Source organism: Prionailurus bengalensis, chromosome A2 (assembly GCF_016509475.1).
Source record: "Prionailurus bengalensis isolate Pbe53 chromosome A2, Fcat_Pben_1.1_paternal_pri, whole genome shotgun sequence".
NCBI classification, from domain to species: Eukaryota; Metazoa; Chordata; class Mammalia; order Carnivora; family Felidae; genus Prionailurus; species Prionailurus bengalensis.
Window position 1 is genome coordinate 104,293,625 of NC_057348.1, and position 27,843 is coordinate 104,321,467.

The 27,843-nt window shown below is 36.3% G+C and overlaps 1 protein-coding gene and 1 long non-coding RNA gene across 4 annotated transcripts in view; one reads left to right on the forward strand and one right to left on the reverse strand.

Moving 5' to 3' along the window:
* Positions 1-27,843, reverse strand: part of THSD7A (thrombospondin type 1 domain containing 7A) — a 438,927-nt gene that overhangs the window by 313,985 nt on the left and 97,099 nt on the right. The window lies entirely within an intron of this gene.
* LOC122487935 lies at positions 48-23,571 on the forward strand. Its single transcript, XR_006298510.1, has 3 exons — positions 48-187; positions 17,471-17,474; positions 23,540-23,571. It is a non-coding gene; the product is annotated as an uncharacterized LOC122487935 (long non-coding RNA).

Consider the following 27,843-nt stretch of genomic DNA (forward strand, 5'->3'; position numbering starts at 1 on the left):
GACTGCAGAGCTGGTTCAATACTCACAAATCAATCACTGTGATACATCAAATTAATAGAAGAAAGGGTAAGAACCATATGATCCTGTCAATAGACACAGAAAAAGCATTTGATAAAATACAGCATCCTCTTTTCTTAATAAAAACCCTCAAGAAAGTTGTGATAGAAGGAACACACGTTAACATCATGTTAACATCACAGTATGTTTAGGATATAGTAGTAAATGATACTGGAAAGTACATGGAAACAGATTCTGAAAACAAACAAAATAGTTTGGGCTTCATCTTGAATATGATGGTAAATCAACAGCATTTTAAAAATTAGGGGAGTACCCAGAAAAATCCACATATTAGAGAAAGCTTATGGTAGTTGTGTGACAAACAGATTGAAGGTGAGCATGACTTAGGACAAGGGAATTAGGGGGCTATGGCAGTGGTCCACAGTAAATGATAATGGAAAATGAATAAACAATTACTGCAGTTATGGTACTTGTTCAACAGATAAAGGGTATGAAGTAATGCAAGGAGTTTACGAAGATTTGTTTTCAAGACTGAGTCATTTGATGAATATTTAGACCAGTTACTAATGTCGGGAATGTACAAGGAGAACCTGGTTTGGTGTGGAAGATGATGAGTTCAGCCTCAATTACACATGTTATGTTTTAATTTCTATATAACACTAAGATCTAGGTGGACATGTTCAGTAGGCAGTTTGAAACGAGTTGGTAACAGAATGGTAATTAAATCCATAAATAAGGGTAGAATTGTCAAGAAATAATATTTTAATTTTACCAAAGGCAAAAAGATTAGGCTTCTTACATTACTCCTTTAAGCATATTTAAGACAAATCATTGGGATATTTTAAAAAAGTAATTTTTTAAACTATTTTTAAAACATTTTTTTTAATTTTTATTTTGTGTGAGAAAGAAAGCATGAGCAGGGGAGAGAAAGAATCCCAAGCAAGCCCCACACTAAGCATGGAGCCTGATGGGGCTCAATCTCATGACTGTGAGATCATGATGGGAGCTGAAATCAAGAGTCGGGCACTTAGCTGGCTGAGCAACCCAGGTGCCCCAAGAAAGTAAATTTTAATTCATTACAAGGAAGAACTTCGAAAACACGTTCTGAAACATGAAAAAACTATCACAGAAAGGAAAATCGGAGTGTTCAAAGAGAGGGAAGAAACAACTATTAAGAATGTCCAACAGGGAGTTCTTGGATCTTGCAGAGAAGGGTGTGCAAACTCATATACCTACAGGCACCAGGCAAGTGGCACAAACAACTCAAGACAGTCAACAGCAGTATAACATGGAGAGCATGTGTCCCATATATAGTGGAACATGAATTCTGTTCTGATTATAGCCACAAGAGAAAATGGACTCACCACTACAGTTTGGATCAGAAGTTCAAGAAAACTAGAAATGACATTTTTGTGTGAAATATCAAACTTTTAAATACTGGTAATGAATTTAATATCGTTGAATGTGGTGAGGCCAAACTGTCTTCTCTGTGGGGAAAAAAAAAAAAAAAAAGATTCTGGAAGACATTTCCTGCTGTGAAACATAGAGTTCTTTCAGTACTTTCCAGTGTTTTAATATATTATAGTTTAATGTTTTCCTATATTTTTTATATAATTGTATTATTTGCCATTGACTGACCTAACTTTTGTATTGAACCTTCCAAAACCTTAGCGCACTGCATTCCCTATCCCCGGAACAACCTCTCCACTCTGCCTGGACTGCTGGCTGTTCATTAACTCTTTGAGGCCCACTCATGCCCCAAAATTTTCACAAACTAAGAACAGAATTCTCATCTTCCTTAAGTCAAAGAACAGAATTTTCATTTTCCTTAAGTCACTGACAATTTTTTTCATGCTTACTAATGCAGCCATATTTTTGTTGGACTACAAACTCCTTGAGGATACTGATGACATATGTAACTTTATATCTTATATCTTCTGCATAAATTCAGTGGGTAGTATATTTATTTCATGAACATCAAGGCAAATCTTGAGAGATTATTTAACAAGATAAACACTTTATGTCAGGGGCCAACCAAGGAGCATGTACAATTCCCATTCTTCAGTTGTTTAATGAACGCCCAAAGATAACAGTAATCATTGTTATTGATCCTTTATGGTTTATAAATTTCTTTCAAATGTCTTTCAATGTCTTCTCATTAACCTTCACAAGAACTCTTCAAGATGAAAGCAGAAGCTATTGTGATTAACCTCCCACCTAGTTAAAGATCTCTGTATAGGGGAAAAAAAAAAAAGAAAGAAGATCTCTGTATAGAAAATACAGGCACCTGTACAGTAAGACCAAATTGAAGGTTACCTAGTTTCTATACTTAGGTGCCTTCCTAGGCACCTAGGCACCACTTAAAATAACACCAATTAAATGTATAAAGGCACTGCACAATGACAGCTTTTAGTAAACTACTGAGTCTGCGATCCTTGGTATTTCATCCACACATTAATTGTAGAACTGCCCCCAGTTGATCTACAAGCTGTTGACTGTTTTTACTGTATAATCATAATCATTAGCCTTTGAGAAACTGTGACGCTTAATATTTAGGTACACTGGCATGTCTGGCATGTCCACCTTTTTTTCAAAAATGAAAACTTGTTAAACATATGTATCTAAATAACGATATGTTGATTACTTCTCTGTAAAACATTTTCATAAAAACTTATAAATCAGAAAAAACAACTGGCATAGATAACACTGGTCTCATTCTTGGATCAGAAAATATCTTGATAGATAGGAGCCTCTGGCTGTCAAGAATTTAAACAGCAAATCTAAGAAGTGATTTTTTTTTTCATTCTTTCAAATTGCATGAATTGGCAAATCAACAATACTATATTTCATTTCAGTTTTCACATAATTTATTCACTTCTGCAAGGAGACGACCCTCTAGGGAATGTCCCAAATCTATGTCATGTTACCTCTTACTGTATTTTCCATTTAGCTACAGCTGACAGATGTGACAAAATTACAAGGAGCTGGGCAACGTCCCTAACCGGGCCCACAGAAGCAATTCCCACAGCTGCACAGAAGAAAAAATGCAAATTATTCCACACTCAGGTTAAATTCTTTCAAGTTAATTTGCACTTGAAGTTCTCTCTCCAAAGACACCTTTATTTCTCAATGTATCAGAGAGTTGTTCTGAGCTGATTCTATTTACGTTCAAAACAACACTTCACACTGGAAATCATCCAACGTTGAAAGGAAGTACAAAGATTAAGGAATTTGCTGATTTCAGAAATGGTAATGTGGAAAGAGAGCAATGTTAATTATAGAAACTAACAGTTCTAATCATTTGAAATAGGCACCTAAAATTGGAGAATCAGATAAGGTTTGGAGTTAGCTATACCCCCCCAAGTTTATTTTTTATTTTATATACAAAAAAAGTGACTTTAAAAAGCATTATCAGTATGTAGGTCCTTGAAATGCTCTGATCATTTTGCTTTTGCATTTACAATGCCAAGATACCTTAACATTGCTAAGAGGCAGATAGCTAATTAAGAGCCAGAAAAGCCCAATACAGCAAATTTGCAGCAAGAAAATAAATGAACCTCTGTCATACTAATAAGATAGCATGACTTCTGCATTCAGGTTAGTTAGATGCTGACCTTGAGGCGTGGAATCCCAACTTCTAAGTACTATTACAGCCTCACTCTTGAAAAGGCATTAGCTTTTTTTTTTTAATCATTTCCCATAGCCACAAAGAAAATGAAGTACATGAATATAAACTACAATTAAACCCATTTTGTGATAATATTGCTCTATTTATATAATAGCTTTTATTCTTTCCTGAGAAAAACCAGGAGAAAACCCACTAGAAAAAAATCCAGTAAAAGTACTAATTGAAGCTTTGTATGTTTCAGAATGTCCAGGTATTAGTGCTGATTATTAATTTTATCAGTTTGTTTTCAAAAGTTTTCTGACTGGATGACTATAAATCCTTAGTTTGATACACTTAAAGTAAATGTAAAATATAAAGTAAAAGTGAATCTTACAGACAGAAAGCATTCTTTAAAACTGAGCACAAGTTACTTATGTTGATAAAAGGTGTCCTAAACAAGTAAATGTTGCATGTAGCATATTTTTAAATTCCCATTCAAATTCACACGTAATTGTAGAGTGCACTAGTTTTGCTTTTTGCTTTTTATCCCCTGGATAAAAGCTTCAGCTTTCCACCTATGTGACTAAGGTGCGACAATCATCACGTAACCGACTTCTTGGATCTCATATAAATAGAATGTGTTATAAAATGATTATAATTTGTACCAATGAGAATGTCAGGAAAGGCACTGAAGTGTACATATAGATGGTTATTTTGTACCAAATACATCTTGTATTTCCCTGGACAAAATCTACAACAAATTCTTACTTAGAAGCAGAGCCAGAACAGTGAAGAGGAAGAATATTCTTAACATTATATGGAGATAGTATTTATTAGTTGAAAATCTTACAAAACGTGCTGTTTATTGTAATTATTTGTAATTATCAAAGATTTACTCTTTATAATTACTTTCTGAAAATACAATATACTAAAAATAGGGACTCTATCATACAGGAGGTCTTTTGGTTGGAGATCAGTTTAAATAGATACTATTTGTTAGATCAATTTCTGGCAGGATTCCAATTCATGGGATAACAGAAGGGAAACTGATAAAATAATGTACTCTCTTTTTCTATAATAATAGCACAAGAACATAGTTAAGAGCACGCATTTCAAATACAAACCCACCATATGATACTGGAAATGTCACAGCTGTTGGGAAGTAGTTGAGTTTTGTGTAAATCTATTTTTTCTCTATTAAAAATCCACTTAAACAGGCACCTGGGTGGCTCAGTAGGGTAAGCATCCAGCTTTGGTTCAGGTCATGATCTCACAGCTCGTGAGTTCAAGCCCCACGTCGGGCTCTGTGCTGACAGCTCAGAGCCTGGAACCTGCTTCTCTCTCTGTGTTTGTCTCCCTCTCTCTCTGCCCCTCCCCCGCTCACGCTCCACACACTCTCTCTCTCTCAAAAATAAACATTAAAAAAAATTTAAAAATCCACTTAAAGACATTCAAGTCTAACACAAAGATTATTATTTCAAATCAGCAAATAATACATATATTGGCTTCCGTGGAAAAAATTAAGAGCTCAATTTATAACCTAAATGTCAGGAACTTCACATGTAAAATCCCTAAAAATTTTCTTACAGCTAAAACTGTAGTTGGAGTGTTTTCATGTTGTTCCTGTTTACACAGCCTTCCTGAAAATAGATGAAAGACTAAGTTCTCTCTCACAACCATTTCTGAAAACTAATAATTTATTTTGATCTTAATGGCAATCTCATGTTGAGATGGTTGTGGCCTGGATTTCACGGCTGTTTGCTTTCGCTGCCTTATCTATCTAATAAAATATTACCGTATTCATGATTGCTTCACAGCCCAGGGAAAAATAACAAACTTCATCTACAAGTAATTCTAGTTTCTCATTGGAAAAAATTGGCAATTTTAACGAACTGCTTGTATTTAAATTTATATGCCTAGGTTGTTGCATTGTCCTCTTTAAAATGGAATCTTTAATTTTATCATATTATTTTACAAGAACATGAAAAATATCCTCCCTTTTCATATGCGGATTTAAAAAATTGTTTCCATACTTATTACTGTTGAAAATGGGTACATGTAATTTAAAATAGTGATGTTCGCTTTAAAATTTGAACATGTACTAAAATTTCTCAGTATTCTAGCTCCATGTGTCAAGATGTGTCCGCCACGTGAATTGTAAAAACAAAACAAAACAAAACAACAACAAAAAACATGTGTTAAAGGTAGGATGCTTCATATCCAGGTAGGTCAGATCATGCATGCAGCATACCATAAGTATATTAGCGGGGCTTTTATATACAATTCATACAGATTTTCAATATGCATCTCTTTCTTTAAAGACATGTACAAATCATCGAAGATTCATGGACAGGAATTATTTATTTACCCGTTTAGTTCTGTAATCCATTTGCTTCCATTCTCTGAATTTTCTGAACAGTTTTTCTAAGTCATATACATCACTACAATTTACTAAAAGGATATTAAAACTAGAAAATAAAGGAAAATAATTCAAATTCCATTAAGATCTTTTTCTTCGCTACACTCTACTTGGAAACTGACAAAACTGTTATACAGAAACTGCTGGGAATTCCTGTTGGTTGCTTGGTTAGTTGTTGGTTGTTTTCCAGTGTAGTGCTTTAAGACTTTACCATGCAAATAAATCATCTGGGATCTTGTCAAAACGTGGATTGTGACCTACTAGGGCTAGGGCTAAAACAGACTTTTAGCATTTCCGATAAACTCTCTGATGCTGTAGGTGCTGTTGGCTCTCAAGTCACACTTTGAATTGCAAGGCTCCAGGTGACACGCACATGCTCTTTCTGCCTATTTCCCAAACACCTACAAACCAGAAGAGCTGTCTCAGACTGCATTTCCTAAAGTTGACTCATGTGATAAGTGAGCTACAGAGGAATCCAATCTCTGAACCAATCTCTCTCTCTCCCTATATCTCTCTCTCTCTCAATCTCTCCCCTCCCCTCTCAGGACATGGCACACCTGAGATCACTTCCCCCCCAGAGGATGACTTCTCATGCCACGCTCTTGGTTACCCCCTGTCACCTCCAGGCCTTAATTCTGTCTGCAGAGTAGACATATTTCCCACATCTGAGCTCTGTTTCATGCCTCTATGTTCTAGCTCTATAGAGCTTAGCAGTTAAGATCACTGTAGCCAGTAAATATATGACTATATAAGGCTTCCACTACTGCATAACAAATCACCACAAACACAGCACCTTCAAATAACACCCATGTATCTGTTCACACTTCTTCAAGTATGGTATCTTCAAGAATGGTATGGCTGGGTTCTCTGCTCAAGATCTCCTGAGATTGAAATCAAGGGTCTGGGGAAATCCATTACTAGGTTCTTTCCAGTTATTAGAGAATCAAGGTCCTTGCTGCCACATGACTGTGGTTCTTCTCTTCTTGCTGGCTCTCAGTAGGGGGTTACTCTCAGGTCTTTTCCAGTCTTTTTATCATCAAGACAGTAATGGCACCTTAAACCTTTCTGGTGGTTTCAATCTCTGACTTCTGCCACCAGCCTGAGAAAACTCTCTGCCTTTAAAAGCCTCATGTGATTTGTCAGGCAGGTCCATCTAGATAATCTCCTTATTTCAAAGTCAGTTGAATTTGAATTATATCTGTAAAATCTCTTCAAAGCAATACCTGTTTGATTGAATAACTCAGAACGGGGATTCTGGGGGAGCTCTCTTAAAATTCTGCCTGAGCAAATAATTTTTTGTCTTTCAGTTCCTTGTTCTGCAAATGAGGATAATATGAATACCTGTCTTACAAGATCTTTGTGACAATTAAATATTAGAACATTAGTTGGCTCATGCTAGGTATTACCTATTAGCTAATATCTATTAGCTGCAATTATTACTATCAATATTATGGTCATTGACATCTTTTGCCTATCCAAACTTACCCCTATCTCCAGTATTAGGCTAGGTCAGTGTAATTTTTCTTAGCTTTTTTAGATGGAAACTTACTATTGTGTCTGCTCAGCCCTCTGGAAACTCTGAAGAAGAAACTGAATGGCCCAGGTATCAGTTTCACCCAAGTGAGCAAGCATGGATGTTGCTGCACACAATCATTCACACTTTCAGGCATTGTTCAAACTCTGGCACTCAAGAGGCTAGCCCCTTTCCCAAATTGTCTTAAAATGCCTAATGACAGACACAGGAGCACATCTGCAAACTATGAGAAATGGCTTCAAGTGAACACACACACACATACACCCCTGTGATTATTATTATTCCTGCTTTCCAGTTTAGAAATCCTAGGATCAAAGAGATTTATTTCAGAATGCAATTAATTTTACTAAATAAAGTTTACTTCACTACACACAGTAAGTGGCAGCACCAGGATTAATACCCGGTCAATGTAGACCCAACGTCCACAGGTTTTCCAGTCATGTCACTGCCTCTCTCATTAATCACAACTGAGCACTGTTCTTCTTCTGGAATTAATATTTGCCATTATCTGAAGAAATACAGGTTTCTTATAATATCACAAAATGTATTACTATGTACTAGGATAGCGTGTGGCCCAATGTCTTATATACAGTTGGCATTTAATCAATTTTTGTTCAGAGAATATTAAAATTCAATATACATCGCAGTGTCTGACTGTACTTTGACCTTCTCTTTCCCTTTGGTTTCACATATACCTATTACATTTTCCTAATGCTCTGATCAAATAGACTCTGATGGACAATAAGCCCTATTGAAATGCAATGAACAAATTAACATGCTTCATATAAGCATATCATTTTTGAAAGAAGAGCAAAGCTGTCAGATCGGAGAAGCTTCAGTTAAAGACATCCACTCTACTTAGTTCAGTGAAGGAAGAATTTCTCACACTGAAACTGGAATTAATTGGAGTATAATTGGCAACAGATACTGACTTGAGCTGAAAACAAAACAGGTTGCAGAATACATTAGATTATCACTTAATTAGTGGTATCTTTGAACTCTAAACCAATCTTTACACTAATTCTATACACAGAACAAAAATTCAATTGAGAAGAACAAAGCAATGGAAACCCTCATGAGGGTCCCTAATGCAAGTGGCAAAAAGATAGTTTCTACCTACATTAAGTTGTGAACTTTTTAATCAAACTTTAAAGCACAACTGTAAGCAACGAATCACGGTACACCATTACCCTTCATAACACAAGCCTTCCCGAAATCCAAAATCCTCAGCATTTTCAAGTTAAACATGGCGATGAAGACATAACAACGTTTTTGAGACATAGGAAGTAATTTTAGCTAACAGTATAACTTAATATACCTAAGTAGAGCTTACTGTTAATGGAATTACAATGTTCTCTTCCCAAATAATGCACAAGATGTCATTTAAAGTGACTTAACCTTGAAAGGAATAGGGATATAGGTGGAGTATCCATTTTAAAGCAGAATGCCTACCATCTGCTCTAAATACTATCTTTGCAGAATGCCTTCGATACACGAGAAGAGGACAGGAGACAGAGATCTTTAGGCATCTCAGTGGTATCTAAATCCTCATGTCACTACAAGGCTGGTTCTACCTCTAACTTTCTTTAGTTTTCTCATCCTCCACCACCTTTTCAATTTTGCTTGGATGACTTGACTTGTATGTACTTACATCACGTGCACCTGAAAGAATTCCACTTCTATCATCCAACCACCCCAAAGTCACATTCTGGAGTAAAAACCCATTTTCACACAATATCACCAGTTCTAGGATTCTGCTTTCTGAATATGATTTCTTTATCCTCCGGGTGGATTGTTCAAATTTTCTTAGTACAAAGTTTGTTTCAACTTCATGACAATACTGAGTATTACTTCTTTGGATTTCTCACATTTTCCCACATCTATCTTTGACAAAGTGCCCTAAAATTTCATTAGTGGTCCTGCTAATAATTAGTGGTCCCTAATATCTTTTTGTTGGATGCTTTCTCCATACCTACACTGGAGCTTCCCCAAAACTGTGGGGGCAAAATAAATCTACTCACCAGCCAGATTGCCATTATAAATTCATAACCATCATCCTCATAGAAATTGTGCAAATAAGATTTTCTCCAGTCAACTACGTGACAAATACTTCAACAAAAGAGGGAAAGCATTTTAAATATTCTCCAAACTCTCATCAAACTTACCCTTTAGTTCCAGGATATAAACTTGCCTCTTACTTCACAGCAGAATAGACCACCACTGCATGAATTCTACTTTTCTGCTACCAACCTACAAAACTGCCATTGTTTCAACTTTTGCATAGGGATTAAGAACCCGGGATTTGAAGCTGGGCTTTTCCACTTATTAATGGGTACATTAGGCCTGTTATTTTCTCTAAGACTCTCTTCCTTATTCTGCAAAATTAGAATTTAATGGTTTCAATTTTCCTGAATTGTTGCAAGGATTGCATTAATCATGTAAAGTGCTTAATGTGTGGCCTGGCGCATGATAATCTTCAATAAATAATTGTTATATTATTATGTTGTTGCGAAGCTATTCTCTTTCCCTTACCTTCTGTTTCAGTAGACAGAGTTTCTTACTCACCAAAGTTTCCACACACATATTTTGACTCTTTACCCACTTCTACCCCTTTTGTGAATAGTGTTAAATTTTATTTTAATGTTTTGTTTATTTTTGAGAGAGAGAGAGAGAGAGAGAGAGAGAGAGAGGGACAGAGACAGAGCATGAGTGGGGGAGGGACAGAGAGGGAGAAATAGAATCCAAAGGGGGTTCTGGACTCCGAGCTGTCAGCCCAGAGCCTGACGCGGGGCTCGAACTCACAAACCATGAGATCATGGCCTGAGCCAAAATGGGACGCGTAACCCACTGAGCCACCCAGGTGCCCCGAGTAGTGTTCAGTGTTAAGGAATCACTGTGGAAGGTCTTCTTAAAGGACCTTTCTTATCACCCGTTGGAAACATTTTGGCCAATCCTACTCCCCAGAGTGGGATTGTCACCTGAAGCTAATCTGGGTCCATGAATTATATGTGAAAGGATGGATGTGCTGTTTCTCCTTCCACTCTCTTCCTAAGGAAAAGGTTGATAGCTTACAGTCTATTCACGGCTCAGAACCAAGAACAGGGTAAGAAACTATTGTTTTATAGCTTATGAGACCTGTGGAGGCATAATCTGCCAAGATTTGTGGTGGTTTGGCAATGATATTATGTGACACCATAAAGAAAGTCAAATAATTTAACATGCTTCATTTAAAATAGCTCTCCACAGAAAAAACACACTGTCAGTGGGTACTTTACCTAAGCTAAGTTTAATGGCTGCACCATATTTTAAATGCTAATCATTAATTGACACTTCAGAATGAAGTGACTTTAGAAAAATATACTCAAGTACTATGACTGATTTAAGGAAGTGATTAATTCCCCATGCAGGGAGTGGAAGAATAAAGGCACTCTTGAGTTACTGCACATAAGTATTTGTCATTGTCACGCTGACAGTTTGAGATATCATTAAATATTAGGAAATTAACTGCTTAAATCTACAGATATAGTGCAGTAAGTAAAATAAAAAGCCTCATCATGATTATGTTGGCTTAATAAGAGTCACCGAAAGAGTTAACCTAAAAGCATGTTTAAGCTACCGAGGTGAGTAAATATCATATACAAAGCTCAAAAAGTAACTATTACAAATTTCAAAAATCTAATGTAAAAGTGCTTCCAAATTTAAATAAACCAGGCCTAGGTACATCTTCTATTTCTAAAAGGCAAGCCAGTGACAGCCACTTTAATTAGGCGTTATGGTGACTCCAACAATCCTATTTCCTTTTCAGAGGCACATGAGACTTTGATTTCCTCTTCACTTCCCTTTTAATCAGCCTGGGCTTACTGTGCCCCCACTTTCATATATCCTTTCCTCATTAAAAAGAAATAAGAGCAGATATGCCCTCAAGTTGGGAACTGAGAGATGTAGGAGGATTTTTACCTTTTACATTTTCATTTATTAGGTTTTATAATAAAATTTGTACTGCATCGGACTACATGTCATCTCACCTGGTTTAGTGGGTAAATAATTCCTTTTTCCTATGGGGAAAGTATTTTTGGAATACAACCACCCATGACAAATTAATTCCTGTGTTAGTACATGAGTGCAGTGAGACTTACCAAAATATCCAATTATCTTTCATGGTTCAAAAACCTCATTTTCCCTATTCCAGTATTATTGTTATGTAGTGTTTCAAAAACCTATCACATAGTAAGGCTTCAAGCTGGCCCTTATTCTAGACTGCTTGAATAAAAGGAGGGAGCACATCATATGGTACAACATATACATGCATACAGTTATCAGGAATAGCATTTCTATTATTACGGTCTCCATACTAAACAAACAATTCAGGTTATACTTTTTAGTAACATACTCTGAAACCACACTGATCTGGTTCTTACAAAATGTTCCACAATCACCACATTTTGCACTTGAAAACTGATCTAAGAAGTTTTGTTATTCCATGTAGATAATATCTAGAGGCAGTACTGTCAGACATCATATTTACATTAAAATATGCTATGAAAAAGGCACCATTTTGCAGTTTATACACATATTTCTTTTTATTATTGCCAGAGTCAGTATGTATTGTCCCAGTGTCAACCCAAATGCCATGGCCTTGAATATGAATGCAAGCTAAATGCTTATAAAATTAAATGCTACTTCCAATGGAGTGCAAATGACCATTTAAAAGCAGGGACTGCACAATGAACTTGCAAGTGGGAAAGCACACAATGAGATTTTAGAGGCTACAGTTCCTCAGAAAGTAAAACAAAACAAAACAAAACAAAATGGCCTTAGTCTGCAAAAATATTTATATCCTGGCAGCCACACAATCTACTGTTATTTACAAAGCTGGTCTACTAAGACAGAACATGAGTATTGTGTGTTCAGTAGTATGTTAACATCTTCACTTAAAGCCTCTTGAGGTTACTCTTTATAAAAATTTCTATCACTTGGGTTTTGACAATAGCCTTAACATATTAAAGGACACAATTTAAAAACAAAAAATATTAAGCAGTTAGCAGGAACATATTTGCTTCTTAAAACAAGGCTCATCAAAAACCAGGCGAAACAAGACAAAACAGAAGAAATGTATTCTAATCACTCTCAAAGATTAAACCCAAGCTTAACAGAAAATCATTAAAATACATTTATCAGAGCCTAAAGAACCAATGACTTATTGGTACATGAGTGATCAGTCATCTTCTTGTCACTATCTGCACACAGCAGATACCAAGCCATCCACTCAGCTCTGATCAGGGTTTTTCAGCTTGCTCTTTGTGTGCAAGAAGACTGTCTCATGGGTGTAATTTCCTTTTATTTTTAAAAACATGAACCAAAGAGGGAGACTGAAGTGCAGTCTAGAGAAAACGTAGTCCACAAAACATGTGCCTGGTTCAAATATAAAATGGAATGAGTTTCCAAATTAATTTAACCATTGAACTAAGGGGGTCACACTGAGTTTAGAAATGAGGTCATTCCTTCCCGTCCCTGAAAGAGAGCAACCACTTTGAAAGAGACCTCTGAAGTCTCGTCTTTAGCCATGACATTATTAATATTTCTGATTCCTTCCACTGCTTGTCTTTGAATTGATGCCCAAGAAGATGTAAGTCACTGTGGAGCCACAGTTGGAAGGTAATAACAATGTTTGTCTTTACAATAGTTTTTTGCCCTCCTGGTTTGAATGTTGCCTCTCAGTTATGGAGCTATTAATTTTTTACAGACCTTCTGTTTACCACCACACCCTGCCTCACATGCCAAGTGTGTTGGTTGCTTGCTGAACCAGGACACCTAAGTCTGTTGGGCTTGGGATTCACGGAGAATCTTGGGCATTTATTTAAGGGGAGCCCCAAATGATTTTTGTTTTGCCATTTGTTAGCTAAAATCAATACATTCTATCATTATAATCTCTGCAAAACCTCAGACTGTGTGTGCCTGGCAGACAAACCCATCAGAGACACTAAGATCTTCCCCAGCAGTACAGATATCTTATTTTTATTTTTAATTAATATAAAATGCACAATGAAACCAGAAGCTTCGAGACCCAAAGGAATCTGTTCTAAAGCCTTCAGCAGTGTCTGGTGCACTCTCATTTCTATGTCTGCGTTCTTCAATGCTTATTTGAGTTTTCTTTGAAATTCATTTGGCTTGGGCCAAAATAATTCTTGAAAGTTAAAGAAGCTGATACAAATAAAATAGTTTACTTGAGGAACTCTTTATGTTTTCTACTTATTTTTTTCTCATAACAGACTGGCAAAAGTTTGAATATGCATATTTTATTTATTCCCCTCACCCATGATTTCTTATACCTAAAAAAAAGTGCCAATAAACTGCTTACGAAAACAGCATGTAGCTGAATCAAGTTGAAGAATGCCAAGGGGTCACTGAAATATTCCTTGCAATTTTCCCCATTTTATATTCTTTTTCACCCCATTTCTGTAACCTGGCAGAGAAGAATTTCAACTTCTTTCCTAATTACAATTTATTCATCTTCAAAATGCCTGGCTTTAGGAGTGCCTGCGTGGCTCAATCGACTGAGCATCTGACTCTTGATTTCGGCTCAGGTCATGATCTCACAGTTCATGGGACTGAACCCCGCACTGGGCTCTGTGGTGACAGTGTGGAGCCTGCTTGGGATTCTCTGTCTCCCCTCTCTCTCTCTGACTATCCCCATGCTGGTGCACTATCTATTGAAAAAAAGCCCATTTTCAAAAAAAAAAAAAAAAGCCTGGCTTTAAAGCCTGGAATTAACCTAGCAAAACAAGATATTTGATATATTACAGAAATAATGTAGGGACAGCACTATAATTTAGTATTCAGAAGTAATCATGTATAATCATTTCTTTAACTCATGTAGAAATATTTGCTATAGATCAGTGATACTTTAAAATCATAGGTACCATTAAATCATACTTACTTTTTTATTTAAAAAAAAAATTTAGTGTTTGTTTATTTTTGAGACAGACAGAGACAGAGCATGAACGGGGGGAGGGTCAGAGAGAGAGGGAGACACAGAATCTGAAGCAAGCTCCAGGCTCCGAGATGTCAGCACAGAGCCTGACGGGGGGCTCGAACTCATGGACCATGAGATCATGACCTGAGCTGAAGTCCAACAGTCAACCAACTGAGCCATCCAGGCGCCCCTGCATACTTACTTTAAAAAAATAAATAAATAAATGATTTTGCTCATGTTTTCCACAGATTTGAGAATGTTTTCACAGGTTTGAAAAGACAAAATAACCACCAACAGCCAGAAACTATAAATATGTACTGTTTGCTTTCCTATATACTAAACTCTGTATTAAGTCTTGTAAAATAAAACTGAATAAAATATGACACCTGCCCTAATGGAAATCACCAGTGTAACCTTAGCTCGTCTATGACAAAGAAAAGGCTGTACAGTCTTTGAACCATTTTTTCAAAATATTAAAAAAAAATTTTTTAACGTTTATTTATTTTTGTGAGAGAGAGAGGCAAAGCAAGAGCTGGGGAGGGCCAGAGAGGGAGACACAAAACCCAAAACAGGCTCCATGCTCTAAGCTGTCAGAACAGAGACTGACATGGGGCTTGAACTCACAAGTTGTGAGATCATGACCTGAACCTAAGTCGGACGCCCAACTGACTGAGCGCCCCCGTTCCAATGTTTTTTTTTTTTTTAGGTTCATTTATTTATTTTGAGAGAGAACACAAACAGGGAAGGGTCAGAGAGAGAGAAAAAGAGAATTTCAAGCACGCTACACACTGTCAATGCAGAACCTGACATGGGGCTCAAACACATGAACTATGAGATCATAACCAGAGCCAAAACCAAGAGTTAGACACTTAACTGACTGAACCACCCAGGCGCCCCTTAATCAGAATATTTAAGTTCCTCCTTTGTGGTAGGCTCTCTGTTTAAGCTGCATAGGTTCAGTGTGAAATGTATCTTTATATTCCCCATAGTGTCTTGAACACAGTAGGTACTCAATGGATAAATGACTGATTCACTTAACCACATGAATTTATACCCTAAAATGTCCCACTAAAGTCAGGTGAGCCACAGATAATAAAAATCTGCTGGCATGACTTACATACCAACATGAGTGTCAGGGCTGGCGTGCTTTCTGATTTATTAATCTCATGGTTTGGCCTGGTAAGTGAGTTACGGTGAGTTGAATCACTTATGATTCATGTTTAATTTTATGGCTATAGGTAGGATGGAAGGAACAAGAAGAACTCTCTTCTCTACCCATCTTCAACTGCTGTCTCTTTGGTCTATAATTCACTCTGAACTGACGTATTATACATAAAAAAAAAAAAAAAACAGAACAAGACCGTCACACATATGAAGTAATTTAACTTTACTTTGATGATGGTATATTAAATACCTGGAAGGAACCAGTACTTGGAGATTGCAGAAAATGGTCCTTCCTTATCAACAGGGAAATAAACACTTAGAATGAGAAGGTAACCATGACTGGAAAGCCAGAGACAGGACAGCAAGTGCTTTTGTCAAGAAACGTACTATTTTCTGCTAATTATATCCTGCTACCTTTTCATGTGAGATAAAAGCTGAAAGTATTCTGGCTTCTCAACAGGATCAAAGCAAATGTGGTTTCTTATTTGGATGAAACTTTATACACCCAGGCTTGCTGGCCACTAATCATTAAAATGGCAAATAAAATATAAGTGCAATCTATAAACTTATTTAATATTACTGTACCTAAGAGTCATGACTTTTCACTACAAGTTTGGTTTTATAATCTGACTACCACAAACACACAAAAATGTGTAAGCACAATTTAGAAAATTGAAGGGTCTGTTGTATACATTAGAGCAGTGGTTTAAAAACTTTAGCCAAGTATCAAAATCCAATAGAAACTTGTTAAAATATTTATTGGTTGGCTCCACCCCAAGATATTTTGATTCAATAGGTCTGGGATGAGGCCTGAGAATTTGTATTTCTAATCCATTCCCAGGTGATGCTGATGCTGATAGGTCATAGAACACAACTTGAGGACCAGGGCATCAGGGATAACCTAAGTACATTTTAGAAGAAAAAAGAAAGAAAATTTTGATGGAGCTATTGCTCAATGGCTTTTTAATTTCAAATACATGTACTTCCCGCAACTCCTCTTTCTCTGAGACTATTAGGGGAACATGAATCAGACTCCCAAGTAATTCTGATTTTGTTCCATCCAGTCATCAAGGCTGTCTCACAGATGAAATTCAGCAATGGGTAGTGTAAGTCTTCATCTACAAAAACATTCAGCAAAAACTTTAACCTGCAAGTCCCAAGGGGGTGGAGGCCAGAATTATTCGAGGGTAACCATAAAATCCAGGATAGATATCCCCTGCTGAATTCCTGCGTGCAGAATTAAAAGCACTTCTTCAGTTCTATTGCAGACAAAATCTGCATGCTGACCTACTTCTCAAGAAAGCATGATTGATCAGCTTCACAAAATGCTCTAAGGAGGATAAGTGCTTTATTATTTCACCCAGGAAGCCAAAAATATATATTTGCATTATTAAATTTCTATTTGTTACATGCCCCTATTTGCAGACTATCATCTACTTTAGATCATCAGGGTATTATGCAGGTTATGTAAAAAATGGGAAGAGAGGACAATACATAGCTGAACACAAGTTTCAGGATCTAATTGCCTCAAATTGGCTATTTAAATGTTAATTGTGCTTGTTATTTAAATTGATAAAATAAAGTATTTATTAAATGGTCTTAAATATACTTATTAATATATGTTATATATATTAATACATTAATACATACAAACAAAATGCATGTATTAAATGGTCTTAAATATATTTATTAAACAATATATGTGTTAAATAGTTTTAATTTGACAAAGTATCTTCAGTTTAACTTCCTATGTAGAAAAGTTTTAGGGATATTCTCAATAATGTCTTCTTTTATTCTCCAAAGACTGCTGAAGAGTCTTGGAAAGATGAAGGAATATCAATCCATCAGATAAGCACATGGGCTCTAAGTAATTAGCTCAACACATAGGCAAAGAACTTTTGGTGATTTTATGTTTCAGTCATTTCAAACCATGAGTTTGTTTTCTACTCTATGTACTGTAAATGAAGGGGCTTGTAGAAGAGCATAAAGTGCCTACACTTGAATCACACACCCCAGAGTTCAAATGAATGCTACTATTAGTTATTGTGTCAATGCCACAGGTGAACATGACATTCAGGTGACACAAGTGAAGGTTTTGAAATGCTGCATTAATCTTGTATCTGACATTTACTTGCTTATTAAATTCTGTTTTTAGGTTTATTTATTTTTGAGAGAGAGAGAGAAAGAGAAAGAGAGAGGCAGACAGAAAGGGAGAGAGAGAATCCCAAGCAGGCTCTACACCGTCATTGTGGAGCCAAACCTGAGGCTCAAACTCATGCACCCTCAGATCACCACCTGAGCCAAAATCAAGAGGTGTACTATTAACTGACTGAGCCCCCCAGGTGCCCCTTTATAAAATTCCATTAATCTCTCTATTCTTCTATTTCTTTTCGTTTACATTAAATTCACACTTATACTTCCATGTTTTAACACTCTCAATTTCCTCATCGGTAAAGTGGCACTCTGATTAGCTACCAGGTAAGACTATTATTAGGATTATGTGAAATAATGAATGTGAAGCTATAGCATGCAGCACAGTGTAGGTACTGAGCATGGTAATTTTGGTTAAGGAAAAAAAAATACTAGCTGGTTCTATCATAGTAAAAATGTGCAGAAGCCTGTGACTCCAATGACAAAAGACAACTCTGCTGTGCTCCAAGTTCATCCTAAGGGTAACAACTGCAAACAAGAGAAATATGGTCAAAGGCCAATTAATATGTGAATACCCTAGTTGAGTTAAAAATTAGTTACCTGCCACATTTGTATTCATACCAGTAAAAGCCTTATCTTTGAGGTGCTCAAAGAAATTTGGATTTCTTTTTTGTCACTAGAAACTGCCTATTTTTAAGTCCTCCACCTACCAAAGAACAAAAAGAAATAAAAATGCTCACCTGGAACCTTCTTTTCAGCTAAGGAGTCAACATATGAAGAGAAATGTTCAAAAGAAAACCTTACGCAGGAAACCATGTAACTATGGACGGGAAAAACTACAAAACTTGTGTCTGTGGTGTATGTTTCCACATTACCTTGCAGCTGATTACTGGGACTATTATAAATGGTACATTTAACCAAAGAGAATGATGACAGCATCATACAAAATGACAGGTCCATTTACATCCCTGGGTGATGGGCTGATCTTATGTATTAAACACTAATATTACAGTCCACAGTCTACCACTGTACCTAGAGATCATACATTATTGGTTTGTGCTTGGGCTTGTAAGCCATTAATATGTAATCATGAACAAAGGAAAGGATGAGGTTTTTTTCCTCTCATCACATAAAATGCCATTTGCTTTATAGTTTATAGATTACAAAGAAGTCCTAACATTTACTGAAACATTTACTTCTTGAAAATGTCAATATTTTGATATGGCACAAACACGATCATTAATCTAGATACTTTAGGTAAGTCCCATGCTCCGAAATATCAGTAGTTATTTTCATTTCCAATAAGCAGAGCTATTTGGCCAGATCTTAGGTATCCATGGCTAGGTGAACTTGATGCCTCAATGGCCCAAGCTGAGGGTCAGATCTATTCCATGAGCTTTATTTAGACTCTACATTCACTATATACAAGTGTCTTCTATTTAATCCTAACATCAAATCTCCTGCCCAAGAGGTAATAAGTGATATAAGTGTATGATTAATAAGTTATTATAAAAATAAAACATTTTTTTTTTGTTTCCCATGTAAAAATCATCAAATTCCTAACAAGGTCTCTTAAAGGAGAAGTCAAAGCAAAGGTCATGATTCATACACAAAGCAGACAGTAATCCTAAAACCTATATGAACTTAAGTCCCTTTCAAACTTGAATATCCTAGCCCAGGAATAAGTTTCAGATTTCTCCTTTCTTTAAACTTCCACAACATTACATCTTTACTTGCCTCTGACCAATCATTGATCTTTGTGTGCCCATACATATGGAGAGTGACTGAGTGGAGAGATAATCTTCTTATCTCTTCCCAACACAGAATGCCTTCATCTTGAAGTCCAAAGCTACGGCTCATCTTAACACAGTGTACATAGCACGTTGCTCCTGAACCAGTTAGCCGCCAGGTAAAGTCATGCAAAACTCAATTTCTGAAACTGTGGCATTTTGTGTCCCCCCCCCCCATTCCTTCAAGAGTGGGGGGAAGAAAGGGAGAAAAAAACAACTTATCTCACTTTTCAGGACTCAAGTTTATGCTTACATTCCTTTCCTCTCTAAATGACTCTTTCAGCTTGGCTACGAGATGCCATATTACAGTGCTAACTACCAGGTTTTTTTCAAATTAAATAATTTGATTACTAATCTCTTTGTCATAAGTAAGACTCCCTTCACCCAAGTTCTGAGAATGAGGTCTGAATTTACTGTCATTCTGCTTCTTCAGTACATTACTCATGAGGGCCTAAATAGGTATGTGCAGAATATAGGGAAACTTCCTGGACAAAGTAATTGGCAAAATCTTATTACCAGTATCAGGAAGCAATTTTAAATACATCTTAAGCATGGGAAATTCTAACTTTCTCCTTAAGGATTAAGAAAAAAATTGGACCTCAACATGTATTACAGAGGTCACATGATCATATTTCCCAGTCTAGTTGGCAAACTTCTGAAAATTCAACTGAAGCCAGATATTCCCATGTCACTTAAACACTGTAATTCTTGTCAGTGGGTCCTGAACTCTTAACATGGCTCACATTATATTAAATGGAAAGCTGGTAATACAGTCTTTTCAAATGGTGACAACCACTACCTGGATCAAGGTCAGTCCTCCGCACCGCCCCACCCCCCCAAAAATGAACAGAACAGAAAACCACCCAGAAAAATAAAGGGAAAAAATGGATTTCTAGGGAAGATGGCAGAGTAGGAGTATACTAAGCTTACATCGTCCCACAAATACAACTAGATAACACCTATATCAATGTAAATAACCCAGAAAACAACTCAGAGACTGGCAGACCAGACTCTCCACAACTAAAACTATGTGTATCTGTAAAAAGTCAAAGGATTCACAAAATGAAAGGTTGTAAAGTATGACACTATATAGCAAAAATGTGGGAGAAGAAATAAAGAATGGGTTTAAACTTAAGCAACCATCAATTAATAAAGACTGCTCTATGCATAAGATGTTTTACACAGACCTAATAGTAACTATAAATCAAAGCCCAGTAATATATATGCAAAAAATAAGGAGAAAAGAATCCAAGTATATCACTAAAAAAAAGGAAGCAAATCATACGAGGAGAGAGAGGAAAACATCAGAGAAGAACTACAAAACCAAACATAAAACAAATAACAAAATGGAAATAACTACAAACCTATCAGTAATTACTTCAATATAAATGGCCTAAACTCTCCAAAGACATAAGGTGACAGAATAGATAAAAAATCAAGACCCATCTATATGCTGCCTACAAGAGACTCATTTCAGACCTAAAGACACATGTTGATTCAAAGAGAAGGGATAGAAAAGCATTTATCAGCAAACAGAAGTAAAAAGAAAGCCAAGTTAGCAATACTTATATCAAACAAAATAGACTTTTTAAAAAAAGACTCTAAAAAGAGACAAAGAATAACACTATATAACCATAAAGGGGACAAATCAACAAGAAGACATAACAATTATAATTACGTATGCATTCAATATGGGAGCATTCAAATACTTAAAGAAGCTAAAGCAAACATAACAGAAGTAATTGATAATAATACAGTAACAGTAGGGGACGTTAACCCCCCACTTAAATGAATGGACAAATCATCCAAACAGAAAATCAAGGGCATCTGGTGCCTCAGTTGGTTAAGCATGTGACTCTTGATTTGAGTCAGGTTATCATCTTATGATTTGTGGGTTCAACCCCACTAACAGCACAGATCCTGCTTAGGATGCGCGCGCGCTCTCTCTCTCTCTCTCTCTCTCTCTCTGCCCCTCCCCTCCTTGTACTCTCTGTCAAAATAAATACACTTTAAAAAAAAAAAAGGAAAATCAACATGAAAACAGTGGCTTTGAATGACACATTGGACAGATGGATTGAATAGATAAATTCAGAACACTCCATGCTAAAAGAGCAGAAAACACTTTTCTTTTTTTTAAATTTTTTTTATTAAAAAAAAATTTTAACGTTTATTTATTTTTGAGACAGAGAGAGACAGAGCATGAATGGGGGAGGGTCAGAGAGAGGGAGACACAGAATCTGAAACAGGCTCCAGGCTCTGAGCTGTCAGCACAGAGCCCAACGCAGGGCTCAAACTCATGGACCGCGAGATCATGACCTGAGCCGAAGTCGGTCACTTAACCGACTGAGCCACCCAGGTGCCCCGAAAACACATTTTTTCAAGCACACATGGAACATTCTCCAGAATACATGACATATTAGGCTACAAAACAAGTCTCAGAAAATTCAAAAAGACTGAAACCATACCATGTATCTTTTCTGATCATAACACTATGAAACTAAAAATCAATCACAAAAAAAATCAATCACAAAAAATATGGAAAAAAACATAAATACACAGAGGTTCAATAACATGCCACTAAACAATGAATGGGTCAACCAAAAAATTAAAGAGGAAATAAAAAAATACATGCAGACAAATGAAAACAAAACGATCCAAACTCTTTGGGATGCCACAAAAGCAGTTCTAAGAGGAAAATTAATAGCAATATGGACCTACCTCAAGAAGGAAGAATAATCTCAAATAAACAATCTAACCTTACACCCAAAGGAGCTACAAAAAGACAAAACCCAAAACCAGAAGAAGGAAAGAAATAATAAAGATTAGAGCAGAAATAAAATAAAAAGTAAAAAACAAACAAACAACAATACAAGAGATCAATGAAACTAGAACCTGATTCTTTAAAAACATCAAAATGGGATGTCTGAGTGCTCAGATGGTTAAGTGTCTGACTTTGGCTCAGGTCATGATCTCATGGTTTGTCCATTGGAGCCCCGAGTAGGGCTCTGTGCTGAGAGCTTGGAGCCTGCTTTGGATTCTGTGTCTCCCTCTCTTCCCCTCCCACACCCACATGCTCGTTCACTCTCAAAAATTAAAAAAACATAAAAACAATATAAAAAGATCAAAAAGTTGATAAACGTTTAGCTAGACTCATCAGAGAGAGAGAGAGAAGACCCAAAGAAAATCAGAACTGAAAGAGGAGAAATAACTGATGCCACAGAAATACAAAGGATTATAAGAGATTATCATAAAAAGCTATATGCCAACAAATTTAACAACCTTGATAAAATGGATATATTCCTAGAAATATATAACCTCCAAAACCTGGAAGAAATAGACAAGTTGAACAGACCAATTACAACAAAGACACTGAATCAGTCATCAAAAAATTTCCAATAAACAAGTGTCCAGGACCAGATGGCTTCACAGGTATTTCTAACAAAGATTTAAAGAAAAGTAAATACCTGTTCTTCTCAAACTATTGCAAACTATTCCAAAAAAGAGAAGAAGGAAAGCTTTCAAATTCATTCTGTGAGACCAGCATTAACCTGATACCAAAACCAGATAAAGACCCCAGAAAAAAAGGCCAAAATCTCTGAACACCAATCCAAAAATCCTCACTGAAATGTTAGCAAACCAAATCTAATAATACATTAAAAAAATCATTCGCCACACTCAAATGGGATTTATTCCTGGGATGTAAGGGTGGTTCAATATTTGCAAATCCATCAACGTGCTACATCAAACTAACAAGAAAAAGGATGAGGACTATATGATCATTTCAACAGATACAGAAAAAGCATTTAACAAACTACCACATCCATTCATGATAAAAACTCTCAACAAAATAGGTTTAGAGAGAACATACCTCAACATAATAAAGGCCATATATGAAAAATCCACAGCTAATGTCATACTCAATGGAAAAAAAACCAAAAAAACAAAACTAAGAGCTTTTCCCCTACGATAAGGAATAAAAAAAGGATGTCCCTCTGGCCACTTTTATTCAATATAGTACTGGAACTCCCAGCTGCAGCAACCAGACAAGAAAAAAAGAAATAAAAGGCATCCAAACCGGTAAAAGAGAAGTAAAGCTTTCACTATTTGAAGATGACATGATACTATATATAAAAAACCCTAAAGACTCCACCAAAAAACTACTAGAGCTGATAAATGACTTCAGTAAGGTCGCAGGATACAAAATCAATGTACAGAAATCTAATGCGATTCTATACACTAAAATGAAGGACCAAGAAAAAGAAATTAAGAAAACAATCCCATGTATAATTGCACCAAAAATAATACCTGGGAATAAATTTAACCAAGGAGATGAAAGACCTATACTCTAAAGACTATAACACATTTATGAAAGAAATTGAGGATGACACAAAGTAACGGAATGATATGCCATGCTCATGGATTGGGAGAACATATACTGTTAAAATGTCCATACTATCCAAAGCAATCTATAGATTTAGTGTGATCCCTATAAAAACACTAACATCATTTTTCACATAACTAGAACAAACAATCCTAAAATTTGTATGGAACCATAAGAGATCCTGAATAGCCAAAGTACTCTTGAAAAACAACAAAAAAACTGGAGGTGTCATAATCCCAGACTTCAAGATATACTATGAAGCTATAGTAATGAAAACAGTATGGTACCAGCCCAAAAACAGATACACAGGTCAAAAGAACAGAATACAGAGCCCAGAAATAAACCCACTGTTATATGGTCAATTAATCTTTGAAAAAGGAGGCAAGAATATGCAATGGGAAAAAGATAGTCTCTTCAACAAACGGTGCTGGGAAAAGTGGACAGCTACAAGTAATAGAAAAACACTAGGCCACTTTCTCACACCATCACGAAAATAAACTCAAAATGGATTAAAGATCTAAACATGAAAGCTGAAACCATAAAAATCCCAGAAGGAGCACATGCAGCCATTTATCTCACATCAGTTGTAGCAACACTTTTCTAGATACATTTCCCGAGGCAAGAGAAACAAAAACAAAAAGAAACTATCAAAAAAAAAAAAACTCTTCTGCACAGCAGGAGAAACAACCAATGAAACTAAAAGACAACCTACTAACAACAAAACAAATAATTCAATTAAAATGGGCAGAAGACATGAATAGACATTTCTCTAAAGACACATAGATGGCCAGCAGACAAAATGAAATGATGTACAATATCACTCATCACCAAGGAAACATAACACAATACCATAATGAGATAACACCTCACACCTGTCAGAATGGCTAAAATAAAAATGTAAGAAATAACAAGTGTTTGTGATGATGAGGAACAAAAAGAACCCTCTTGCAAATTGGCACAGTCTCTATAAAAAAAAACAGTATGGAGATTCCTCAAAAAATTAAAGATATAACTACCATATTTTCCAGGAATTTTACTACTGGGTATTTATCCAAAGAATATGAAAACAGTAGTTGAAAAAGATATGTGCACCCCTATGTTTATTGGAGCATTTGAAGTAGCCAAATTATGAAAGCAGCCCAAGTGTCCACTGACATAAATAGACAACCTCCCCGTCCCTCCCTCACTCCCTCTCTCTCTCTCTCTCACCTCTCTCTCTCTCTCTCTCTCTCTCTCTCTCACACACACACACACACACACACACACACACACACCACACACACACACACACACACACACACACACACACACACACACACACACACTGGAATATTACTCAGCCTTCAAAAGGAATGATATATTGCCATTTGCAACAACGTGGATGGAGGTAAAAAGTACAATGCTAAGTGAAATAAGTCAGAGAAAGACAAATACTGTATAATTTCACACATATGTAGAATTTAAGAAACAAATGAACAAAGAAAAAAAGAGACAAACCAAAAACCTGACTCTTAACTAGAAAGAGCAAATTGATGGTTACCAGAGGGGAGGTGGGTGGAGGAACAGGTGAAATAGGAGAAGGGGATTAAGAGTATACTTATTGGGGTGCCTGGGTGGCTCAGTTGGCTGAGTGTCTGACTCTTGATTTCAGCTCAAGTCATGATCCTAGGGTTGTGCGATCAAGCCCTGTAGCAGGCTCTGCACTGAGTGTGGAGCCTGCTTAAGATTTTCTCTCTCTCCCTTTGCCCCTTTCCCCCACTCATGTGCTCTCTCTCTAAAATAAATAAATAGATAAATACACTTACTATGATGAACACTAATTGGTGAATCACTATGTTGTACACCTGAAGCTAATATAACACTGTATGCTAATCATACTGGAGTTAAAATTTTTAAAAAAGGAAGAAAATAAAAATGAATCATATAAAATGAATATTTTATTTCTTGAAACTTTGCTTAAGTTATACATATGTGTGTATGTTGAGTAAATTTTTTTAATTAAAAAAGTATCTTTTAATGAGAGTCACAACCAAAAAAGTTTGCAAAGTACCAAAGTAATAAGTTATGCAGTATTATAATCTCCAAATGTGTTAACAATAGCATAATATTTTAAAGTGTGTTCTAATAAAGTATTTTAAAGTGTGTATAATATTTTAAAGTGTTCAGCATATATACACACAACATACAAAATGTGTGTGAACTAACTGTTATTGGTAAGATTTCCAATCAAGATCAGGCTATTAGTTTTTGGGGAGTCAAAAGTTATACGCGGATATTTGATGGTGCAGGGGGTCAGTGCCCTAACCTTCCCATTGTTCAAGGGTCAACAATATTTTCTCAGTTAATCTTTACACTAATCCTGTGAGGTGAGCATTTTTATATTTGACTTTGTATAGTTTGAGTTACTGAGACATCAGAGACTCTTGTAATAACATTTGATTGCATTAATTTCAAATACATGCATGTTTTTATAAGTGAATAATAGATTGACTCTTCCTCTAATAGAGAATACCGATGGTAGAATTAAAGATATCTCTCCCCATCATTTTTTAAGCAAATACATGAAAGGATTTTCTTAATTTTAAAATGCATGGGTGGTGCATGGATGGCTCAGTGGGTTAAGCATCCAACTCTCGATTTCGGCTCAGGTTTCATGGTTTGAAATTGAGCCCTGTGTCGGGCTGGGCACTGACACCGTGAAGCCTGCTTGGGATTTTCTCTCCCACTCTCTGTATCCCTCCCCCATTTGTGTGCATGCTCCCTTTCTGTCTCTCAAAATAAATAAATAAACTTTAAAAATAAAATAAAATAGGGCACCTGGGTGTCTCAGTCGTTTAAGCCTCTGACTGGCTCAGGTCATGATCTCATGGTTTGTGGGTTCCAGCCCCGCATGGGGTTCTGTACTGACAGCTCAGAGCCTGAATCCTGCTTCAGATTCTGTGTCTCCCTCCCACTCTGCCCCTCCCTTGCTCAGTCTCTCTCTCTCAAAAAATAAATAAACATTAAAAATTTTTAAGGAACACCTGGGTGGCTTAGTCGATTAAGTGTCCAACTTCGACTCAGATGATGAATTTACACTTGGGGAGTTTGGGTCCCGTATCTGCTCTGCACTGATAGCTCAGAGCCTGGAGCCTGCTTTGAATTCTGTGTCTCCCTCTCTCTCTGACCCTCCCCTGCTCGTACTCTCTATCTCTCAAAAGTAAATAACATTGAAAAAATGTTAATAAAAATAAAAATTAAAAAAAAATGTCACAGGAAAATAAGCTTGTCCAGAATTACAGTCTAACTATGGGAATATCTGGAGCTAACAAAAACCATTTGGCACTTGCCAGAAAATGGTGTACATAGAGTCCTGTGTATCATTACTCTGTTTAATGCCCCTGTTCCTACTGGATCTTCTCAAATTGAAGAATTCCAAACTTGCAACCCACAAAAGATTGTTTAGCAAGTTCACTGGGAGAGGTATCCAGCTTAGCTGAGAGAATCCAGGAATTATCACATGTAGACGGGGGCCAAGCAAGCACACTATTCTCTTTCTTCATATTAGGGTATACAAGTCTGGCCAAGTGCTTCTAACACTCTCTCATTCTTTATAGCAAAGGAGGATTCGGTGGAATAACTTGGCTCTCCCCAATCAATAAAAATTGGGTCAGACATTGGATATATTCATTATTCAAAAAAAAGAGCTGTGTATAAAAGAAGTGTGTAACTACACTGAAGTTATGCAAATTAAATTATGTGTGGAAAATCAGATTATTTTCTTTTGAAAGCAAAGAAACCCCTTGTTACACTGCAGTGAAGTTTCA